Source organism: Bufo bufo, chromosome 6 (assembly GCF_905171765.1).
Source record: "Bufo bufo chromosome 6, aBufBuf1.1, whole genome shotgun sequence".
Classification (NCBI taxonomy): Eukaryota; Metazoa; Chordata; class Amphibia; order Anura; family Bufonidae; genus Bufo; species Bufo bufo.
In genome coordinates this window covers 412,237,274-412,245,100 of record NC_053394.1, presented here as the reverse complement: position 1 = coordinate 412,245,100, position 7,827 = coordinate 412,237,274, and the positions used below count along the sequence as shown (strand labels likewise).

The following is a 7,827-nucleotide window of genomic DNA, read 5'->3' as shown; positions in this document are numbered from 1 at the left end:
TTCGCAGTACAGGCCGATGGTCCCCAATGCAGAGCACTAATGAAGGCAATAGACTACTGTCCCCAGCCCAATACACAGTCCGGGAGGCTTCTTTCTCTCACAAACCGGGGAAAACGTTCACGCGCGTCCTACGCACAGAAGTCACACCAGCATGCTTCTTTTCGTGTTTGCTATCTGCATAGCTCCGCCCACACGCGACTTTTGGACACGCCTTTTCTTCGCACGAAATTCCTGGTGCGGTGCCAAAGCACGCCAAGCAGAAAGCATGATAGGAATAGTAGTGAGTGAAAGGAAAAAAAAAAAAAAAAAAAAAAGGATAACCATTGTTGATTGTGATGTCACGGCACCATTGTTGAGTGTTCCATCAGGGCCCTTGTGATGTCATCCAATAGCTGACCTTACTTGACCTCTTTGACCTCTTGACCTGACAAGGCTCTTGTGACACGCGCAGTGTTCCGTCCATTGAACAGACAAGGTAGGTCCAGCTGCATAGGAAGTGCTGGGCTACTTTTTAGCCACTAAGTAATCCAGTTCAAAAGATCCACAAGAGGGAGACACAGGCAAACTTTACTCATTTATTGAAGCACTGCAAAAGCTAAATGGTTACATCCAGCCAACTTGATACAAAAAAGGGTCAATTGCCTGCCAGAGACGACTCAGCAACCCTCCGAGGTGTGCACAACAGGCCCAAATCAAACGTGGAGGAGGGGAGGTCCAAACAATTCATTCAGGTGATAAGCCAATTAACCAATCATCAGTCTTAATTGGATCCAGGGTGTGTGTGACGACACTGGGGCTGAATGGGTTGCTTGGTGCTGGAAACAACCGACAGCTGATGCAATTAGGAGATTGACAGACTAGATGCAGGTATTATATGCAAAAAGCAACACTGCACTGACTGGGCAGACAGAGGAGAAGCTGAAGGAGGCACGACACACACAACTTTCCACTTGCTTGGCTGGAAGGATGATGCTTGCAATCCATTTCAATTTCATTCTGTTTTTTCATACTGGATTAGAAGGGGTGCACCGGTCCTGGAGGTACTGCAATACCAGGTCAATGCGTGGAGTGGACAGAGCAAGCTCTTTTTCCATCTCCCTGTTCGAAAAATCCATTTAATATATGGTCCCCAGATAGGGGACGTATCAGATATTAAACTGATAAGAACAGATACTACACTTGATCTTAGCCAAAAGGCCGAGAAGCGATAACCTGAAAAGGGTTCGCAGTACAGGCCGATGGTCCCCAATGCAGAGCACTAATGAAGGCAATAGACTACTGTCCCCAGCCCAATACACAGTCCGGGAGGCTTCTTTCTCTCACAAACCGGGGAAAACGTTCACGCGCGTCCTACGCACAGAAGTCACACCAGCATGCTTCTTTTCGTGTTTGCTATCTGCATAGCTCCGCCCACACGCGACTTTTGGACACGCCTTTTCTTCGCACGAAATTCCTGGTGCGGTGCCAAAGCACGCCAAGCAGAAAGCATGATAGGAATAGTAGTGAGTGAAAGGAAAAAAAAAAAAAAAAAAAAAGGATAACCATTGTTGATTGTGATGTCACGGCACCATTGTTGAGTGTTCCATCAGGGCCCTTGTGATGTCATCCAATAGCTGACCTTACTTGACCTCTTTGACCTCTTGACCTGACAAGGCTCTTGTGACACGCGCAGTGTTCCGTCCATTGAACAGACAAGGTAGGTCCAGCTGCATAGGAAGTGCTGGGCTACTTTTTAGCCACTAAGTAATCCAGTTCAAAAGATCCACAAGAGGGAGACACAGGCAAACTTTACTCATTTATTGAAGCACTGCAAAAGCTAAATGGTTACATCCAGCCAACTTGATACAAAAAAGGGTCAATTGCCTGCCAGAGACGACTCAGCAACCCTCCGAGGTGTGCACAACAGGCCCAAATCAAACGTGGAGGAGGGGAGGTCCAAACAATTCATTCAGGTGATAAGCCAATTAACCAATCATCAGTCTTAATTGGATCCAGGGTGTGTGTGACGACACTGGGCTGAATGGGTTGCTTGGTGCTGGAAACAACCGACAGCTGATGCAATTAGGAGATTGACAGACTAGATGCAGGTATTATATGCAAAAAGCAACACTGCACTGACTGGGCAGACAGAGGAGAAGCTGAAGGAGGCACGACACACACAACTTTCCACTTGCTTGGCTGGAAGGATGATGCTTGCAATCCATTTCAATTTCATTCTGTTTTTTCATACTGGATTAGAAGGGGTGCACCGGTCCTGGAGGTACTGCAATACCAGGTCAATGCGTGGAGTGGACAGAGCAAGCTCTTTTTCCATCTCCCTGTTCGAAAAATCCATTTAATATATGGTCCCCAGATAGGGGACGTATCAGATATTAAACTGATAAGAACAGATACTACACTTGATCTTAGCCAAAAGGCCGAGAAGCGATAACCTGAAAAGGGTTCGCAGTACAGGCCGATGGTCCCCAATGCAGAGCACTAATGAAGGCAATAGACTACTGTCCCCAGCCCAATACACAGTCCGGGAGGCTTCTTTCTCTCACAAACCGGGGAAAACGTTCACGCGCGTCCTACGCACAGAAGTCACACCAGCATGCTTCTTTTCGTGTTTGCTATCTGCATAGCTCCGCCCACACGCGACTTTTGGACACGCCTTTTCTTCGCACGAAATTCCTGGTGCGGTGCCAAAGCACGCCAAGCAGAAAGCATGATAGGAATAGTAGTGAGTGAAAGGAAAAAAAAAAAAAAAAAAAAAAGGATAACCATTGTTGATTGTGATGTCACGGCACCATTGTTGAGTGTTCCATCAGGGCCCTTGTGATGTCATCCAATAGCTGACCTTACTTGACCTCTTTGACCTCTTGACCTGACAAGGCTCTTGTGACACGCGCAGTGTTCCGTCCATTGAACAGACAAGGTAGGTCCAGCTGCATAGGAAGTGCTGGGCTACTTTTTAGCCACTAAGTAATCCAGTTCAAAAGATCCACAAGAGGGAGACACAGGCAAACTTTACTCATTTATTGAAGCACTGCAAAAGCTAAATGGTTACATCCAGCCAACTTGATACAAAAAAGGGTCAATTGCCTGCCAGAGACGACTCAGCAACCCTCCGAGGTGTGCACAACAGGCCCAAATCAAACGTGGAGGAGGGGAGGTCCAAACAATTCATTCAGGTGATAAGCCAATTAACCAATCATCAGTCTTAATTGGATCCAGGGTGTGTGTGACGACACTGGGGCTGAATGGGTTGCTTGGTGCTGGAAACAACCGACAGCTGATGCAATTAGGAGATTGACAGACTAGATGCAGGTATTATATGCAAAAAGCAACACTGCACTGACTGGGCAGACAGAGGAGAAGCTGAAGGAGGCACGACACACACAACTTTCCACTTGCTTGGCTGGAAGGATGATGCTTGCAATCCATTTCAATTTCATTCTGTTTTTTCATACTGGATTAGAAGGGGTGCACCGGTCCTGGAGGTACTGCAATACCAGGTCAATGCGTGGAGTGGACAGAGCAAGCTCTTTTTCCATCTCCCTGTTCGAAAAATCCATTTAATATATGGTCCCCAGATAGGGGACGTATCAGATATTAAACTGATAAGAACAGATACTACACTTGATCTTAGCCAAAAGGCCGAGAAGCGATAACCTGAAAAGGGTTCGCAGTACAGGCCGATGGTCCCCAATGCAGAGCACTAATGAAGGCAATAGACTACTGTCCCCAGCCCAATACACAGTCCGGGAGGCTTCTTTCTCTCACAAACCGGGGAAAACGTTCACGCGCGTCCTACGCACAGAAGTCACACCAGCATGCTTCTTTTCGTGTTTGCTATCTGCATAGCTCCGCCCACACGCGACTTTTGGACACGCCTTTTCTTCGCACGAAATTCCTGGTGCGGTGCCAAAGCACGCCAAGCAGAAAGCATGATAGGAATAGTAGTGAGTGAAAGGAAAAAAAAAAAAAAAAAAAAAAGGATAACCATTGTTGATTGTGATGTCACGGCACCATTGTTGAGTGTTCCATCAGGGCCCTTGTGATGTCATCCAATAGCTGACCTTACTTGACCTCTTTGACCTCTTGACCTGACAAGGCTCTTGTGACACGCGCAGTGTTCCGTCCATTGAACAGACAAGGTAGGTCCAGCTGCATAGGAAGTGCTGGGCTACTTTTTAGCCACTAAGTAATCCAGTTCAAAAGATCCACAAGAGGGAGACACAGGCAAACTTTACTCATTTATTGAAGCACTGCAAAAGCTAAATGGTTACATCCAGCCAACTTGATACAAAAAAGGGTCAATTGCCTGCCAGAGACGACTCAGCAACCCTCCGAGGTGTGCACAACAGGCCCAAATCAAACGTGGAGGAGGGGAGGTCCAAACAATTCATTCAGGTGATAAGCCAATTAACCAATCATCAGTCTTAATTGGATCCAGGGTGTGTGTGACGACACTGGGGCTGAATGGGTTGCTTGGTGCTGGAAACAACCGACAGCTGATGCAATTAGGAGATTGACAGACTAGATGCAGGTATTATATGCAAAAAGCAACACTGCACTGACTGGGCAGACAGAGGAGAAGCTGAAGGAGGCACGACACACACAACTTTCCACTTGCTTGGCTGGAAGGATGATGCTTGCAATCCATTTCAATTTCATTCTGTTTTTTCATACTGGATTAGAAGGGGTGCACCGGTCCTGGAGGTACTGCAATACCAGGTCAATGCGTGGAGTGGACAGAGCAAGCTCTTTTTCCATCTCCCTGTTCGAAAAATCCATTTAATATATGGTCCCCAGATAGGGGACGTATCAGATATTAAACTGATAAGAACAGATACTACACTTGATCTTAGCCAAAAGGCCGAGAAGCGATAACCTGAAAAGGGTTCGCAGTACAGGCCGATGGTCCCCAATGCAGAGCACTAATGAAGGCAATAGACTACTGTCCCCAGCCCAATACACAGTCCGGGAGGCTTCTTTCTCTCACAAACCGGGGAAAACGTTCACGCGCGTCCTACGCACAGAAGTCACACCAGCATGCTTCTTTTCGTGTTTGCTATCTGCATAGCTCCGCCCACACGCGACTTTTGGACACGCCTTTTCTTCGCACGAAATTCCTGGTGCGGTGCCAAAGCACGCCAAGCAGAAAGCATGATAGGAATAGTAGTGAGTGAAAGGAAAAAAAAAAAAAAAAAAAAAAGGATAACCATTGTTGATTGTGATGTCACGGCACCATTGTTGAGTGTTCCATCAGGGCCCTTGTGATGTCATCCAATAGCTGACCTTACTTGACCTCTTTGACCTCTTGACCTGACAAGGCTCTTGTGACACGCGCAGTGTTCCGTCCATTGAACAGACAAGGTAGGTCCAGCTGCATAGGAAGTGCTGGGCTACTTTTTAGCCACTAAGTAATCCAGTTCAAAAGATCCACAAGAGGGAGACACAGGCAAACTTTACTCATTTATTGAAGCACTGCAAAAGCTAAATGGTTACATCCAGCCAACTTGATACAAAAAAGGGTCAATTGCCTGCCAGAGACGACTCAGCAACCCTCCGAGGTGTGCACAACAGGCCCAAATCAAACGTGGAGGAGGGGAGGTCCAAACAATTCATTCAGGTGATAAGCCAATTAACCAATCATCAGTCTTAATTGGATCCAGGGTGTGTGTGACGACACTGGGGCTGAATGGGTTGCTTGGTGCTGGAAACAACCGACAGCTGATGCAATTAGGAGATTGACAGACTAGATGCAGGTATTATATGCAAAAAGCAACACTGCACTGACTGGGCAGACAGAGGAGAAGCTGAAGGAGGCACGACACACACAACTTTCCACTTGCTTGGCTGGAAGGATGATGCTTGCAATCCATTTCAATTTCATTCTGTTTTTTCATACTGGATTAGAAGGGGTGCACCGGTCCTGGAGGTACTGCAATACCAGGTCAATGCGTGGAGTGGACAGAGCAAGCTCTTTTTCCATCTCCCTGTTCGAAAAATCCATTTAATATATGGTCCCCAGATAGGGGACGTATCAGATATTAAACTGATAAGAACAGATACTACACTTGATCTTAGCCAAAAGGCCGAGAAGCGATAACCTGAAAAGGGTTCGCAGTACAGGCCGATGGTCCCCAATGCAGAGCACTAATGAAGGCAATAGACTACTGTCCCCAGCCCAATACACAGTCCGGGAGGCTTCTTTCTCTCACAAACCGGGGAAAACGTTCACGCGCGTCCTACGCACAGAAGTCACACCAGCATGCTTCTTTTCGTGTTTGCTATCTGCATAGCTCCGCCCACACGCGACTTTTGGACACGCCTTTTCTTCGCACGAAATTCCTGGTGCGGTGCCAAAGCACGCCAAGCAGAAAGCATGATAGGAATAGTAGTGAGTGAAAGGAAAAAAAAAAAAAAAAAAAAAAGGATAACCATTGTTGATTGTGATGTCACGGCACCATTGTTGAGTGTTCCATCAGGGCCCTTGTGATGTCATCCAATAGCTGACCTTACTTGACCTCTTTGACCTCTTGACCTGACAAGGCTCTTGTGACACGCGCAGTGTTCCGTCCATTGAACAGACAAGGTAGGTCCAGCTGCATAGGAAGTGCTGGGCTACTTTTTAGCCACTAAGTAATCCAGTTCAAAAGATCCACAAGAGGGAGACACAGGCAAACTTTACTCATTTATTGAAGCACTGCAAAAGCTAAATGGTTACATCCAGCCAACTTGATACAAAAAAGGGTCAATTGCCTGCCAGAGACGACTCAGCAACCCTCCGAGGTGTGCACAACAGGCCCAAATCAAACGTGGAGGAGGGGAGGTCCAAACAATTCATTCAGGTGATAAGCCAATTAACCAATCATCAGTCTTAATTGGATCCAGGGTGTGTGTGACGACACTGGGGCTGAATGGGTTGCTTGGTGCTGGAAACAACCGACAGCTGATGCAATTAGGAGATTGACAGACTAGATGCAGGTATTATATGCAAAAAGCAACACTGCACTGACTGGGCAGACAGAGGAGAAGCTGAAGGAGGCACGACACACACAACTTTCCACTTGCTTGGCTGGAAGGATGATGCTTGCAATCCATTTCAATTTCATTCTGTTTTTTCATACTGGATTAGAAGGGGTGCACCGGTCCTGGAGGTACTGCAATACCAGGTCAATGCGTGGAGTGGACAGAGCAAGCTCTTTTTCCATCTCCCTGTTCGAAAAATCCATTTAATATATGGTCCCCAGATAGGGGACGTATCAGATATTAAACTGATAAGAACAGATACTACACTTGATCTTAGCCAAAAGGCCGAGAAGCGATAACCTGAAAAGGGTTCGCAGTACAGGCCGATGGTCCCCAATGCAGAGCACTAATGAAGGCAATAGACTACTGTCCCCAGCCCAATACACAGTCCGGGAGGCTTCTTTCTCTCACAAACCGGGGAAAACGTTCACGCGCGTCCTACGCACAGAAGTCACACCAGCATGCTTCTTTTCGTGTTTGCTATCTGCATAGCTCCGCCCACACGCGACTTTTGGACACGCCTTTTCTTCGCACGAAATTCCTGGTGCGGTGCCAAAGCACGCCAAGCAGAAAGCATGATAGGAATAGTAGTGAGTGAAAGGAAAAAAAAAAAAAAAAAAAAAGGATAACCATTGTTGATTGTGATGTCACGGCACCATTGTTGAGTGTTCCATCAGGGCCCTTGTGATGTCATCCAATAGCTGACCTTACTTGACCTCTTTGACCTCTTGACCTGACAAGGCTCTTGTGACACGCGCAGTGTTCCGTCCATTGAACAGACAAGGTAGGTCCAGCTGCATAGGAAGT

At 46.9% G+C, this 7,827-nt stretch overlaps 6 non-coding genes across 6 annotated transcripts; all 6 read right to left on the bottom strand.

Annotated features, from left to right (window-relative positions):
- Nucleotides 1-1,018: 1,018 nt before the first annotated feature.
- LOC121006337 lies at nt 1,019-1,209 on the bottom strand. The gene has a single exon (XR_005780194.1). It is a non-coding gene; the product is annotated as a U2 spliceosomal RNA (small nuclear RNA).
- Nucleotides 1,210-2,238: 1,029 nt separating this feature from the next.
- LOC121006336 lies at nt 2,239-2,429 on the bottom strand. Its single transcript, XR_005780193.1, has one exon. It is a non-coding gene; the product is annotated as a U2 spliceosomal RNA (small nuclear RNA).
- A 1,031-nt stretch (nt 2,430-3,460) lies between these two features.
- LOC121006334 lies at nt 3,461-3,651 on the bottom strand. The gene has a single exon (XR_005780191.1). It is a non-coding gene; the product is annotated as a U2 spliceosomal RNA (small nuclear RNA).
- Nucleotides 3,652-4,682: 1,031 nt separating this feature from the next.
- On the bottom strand, nt 4,683-4,873 carry LOC121006333. Its single transcript, XR_005780190.1, has one exon. It is a non-coding gene; the product is annotated as a U2 spliceosomal RNA (small nuclear RNA).
- Nucleotides 4,874-5,904: 1,031 nt separating this feature from the next.
- On the bottom strand, nt 5,905-6,095 carry LOC121006332. Its single transcript, XR_005780189.1, has one exon. It is a non-coding gene; the product is annotated as a U2 spliceosomal RNA (small nuclear RNA).
- A 1,031-nt stretch (nt 6,096-7,126) lies between these two features.
- LOC121006331 lies at nt 7,127-7,317 on the bottom strand. The gene has a single exon (XR_005780188.1). It is a non-coding gene; the product is annotated as a U2 spliceosomal RNA (small nuclear RNA).
- Nucleotides 7,318-7,827: the final 510 nt, after the last annotated feature.